The sequence below is a fragment of the Jaculus jaculus genome, assembly GCF_020740685.1.
Source record: "Jaculus jaculus isolate mJacJac1 chromosome Y unlocalized genomic scaffold, mJacJac1.mat.Y.cur SUPER_Y_unloc_2, whole genome shotgun sequence".
Lineage (NCBI taxonomy): Eukaryota > Metazoa > Chordata > Mammalia > Rodentia > Dipodidae > Jaculus > Jaculus jaculus.
Window position 1 is genome coordinate 2,330,501 of NW_025423387.1, and position 2,175 is coordinate 2,332,675.

General features: G+C 35.5%; 1 pseudogene; it reads left to right on the plus strand.

Moving 5' to 3' along the window:
- Positions 1–1,863: 1,863 nt before the first annotated feature.
- LOC123457199 lies at positions 1,864–1,963 on the plus strand (annotated as a pseudogene).
- Positions 1,964–2,175: the final 212 nt, after the last annotated feature.

Below are 2,175 nucleotides of genomic sequence, written 5' to 3' on the forward strand. Positions count from 1 at the left end.
ATGGTGTTTAGCTCTCAATTTCACATAAATGGATTTCTGAGGTCAACAAAAATTTCTGCTACTTGTTACGAATTCTACTTGTAAAATGCTCTGAAAAAGTGGATTATATTTTGCCTCTGGAGTTTGGGAAAACCCTTTTCTCACATGGTTCTCATTGTGGGATTACCCAATTGTTGCATGGCCAAAAGGCATAGACATTTACTTTCAGATGTAGGAAACATATTAGAACCTGTTGACATCAACTGTGACCTTACAAATTTTAGTTTACAATGAATATTTGCAATTATTCTTTAAGTAATATAGAATTTAAATAGTGACATTGGTGTGTTCCCACTCTACCATAGTGGATAAAAACACAAATGACATAAAAACTAACACTGTTTTCACTCACAGTTGTAAAAGCAAGGCAAAGTCCTCTTAATGCAAACTCATACAGAGACCCCAGGATTTATGATTTACATCACATTGTAAGGTTGTCCTATGGGATTTGATGTGATCAATACATGACAGTTTATGTCCTCCATGATTTCAAGCTGTTGCATGTTCTTGATTACAATTTGTGGGAAATCCATGGACTGATGAAATGACTGCAATTTTATTCAGTATTGACAATGTACCATAGGTACTTTGATCATTCATGTAAAATGTCAGTACTTAGAGTTAATATTGTCCAACAAAATTCTCTCTAACTGTTTCCTCAATATTTCATTCTGAAATGAATTAATGTATGAATGAATGAATGAATGAATCAATCAATTTTTTTGGAGAAGTGTTTTGAAATAGGGGCTGATCTTGAATTCACTACGTACTCTCAGTACAGCCTTTAATTCACAACTGTCCTCCCATTTCTTCCTCCTGAGTGTTGGAATTAAAGGCATGCACTACCATGCCCAGCCTAATAAATAAATATTTTAAAATAAGTAAATAAATATTTTAAAATAGAGCTGGTGAGATGGATCAAAGGTTAAGGAACTTCAAAGCCCAAGGACCAAAGTTTAATTACTCAGTGCCCACTCAAAGCAGATTCAGAGTGTATGGGGTACATCTGGAGCTCATTTGCAATGGTTGGAAGACCTAGCTTGACCATTCTCAACCACCCTCTCTCTCTCTCACTCTCTCTCATTTCATCCCTCTCTCTACCTCTTTCACCCACTCTGCTAAAATATATAAATAAATATATTTTTAAGTATCCACTATCTAGCCATAGTTTTTCAAGTTTGGGTCATTAGTTAATGCAGTTCCAGTATAGGATTTTTAAGGCAAACCAACAAAATGGCCACATATTCCTTTTCTGGATATATCTACTATGTTTTTATCAAAGCTTAATCTGCATATAATTTTTTAAAAAATATTATTATATGAAGACTATGTTCTACCCAGACCCTTATTAAGTGACTAATGTAGTTAATGTATTCCAGTAAGGTCATCCCAACTTTCATTCATATCACTGCTGTTCTTAGACACTCAGCAATTAAGACTTTTATTTATTTTTTTAATTTATTTACTAAAGAGGGAAAGATAATATGGGAACTCCAGCATCTCTAGTCACTCCAAAGAAACTCCAGATGCATGCACCAATTTCTACACCTCTCTGATGAGGGTACTGGGGAATAGAACCTGAGTACTCAGGTCTCAAAGGCAAATGTGTTAACCACTAAGCCATCTCTTCTGCCCATAAGTTAGATTTTAAATGACCTTAATTTGAATGTGATGCAACCAAATAATTGCTCATGTGTCTGGAATTAACCACCTGGACTTAAAATTACCTCAATACATCCTACAATAATTAATCTTTAAAACTTTTGTAAGTAGGATATTTGGTGTATGTTGAATTAAAGACAGTATTCATTTAAGATGAGGTGGTTGAAGTGGTAAATTTACTAAAATTGGAATGATACAGATTAGATTACCATGGCCCCTGTTTAAGAGTGGCAAACACACTCTTGAAGCAGTCCATATTTTACTTAATTTTTTTATTCATTTGAGAGATAAAGAGGGGAGAGAGAGAGAGAGGGAGGGAGGGAGGGAGGGAGGGAGGGAGGGAGGGAGAGAGAGAGAGAGAGAGAGAATATTAGCATCCCAGGGACTCCAACTACTGCAAAGTCCAGATACATGTGCCAGTTTGTTCATTTGGCCTAAGTGTATCCTAGGAAATCCAAGTAAGGTCCTTTGGCT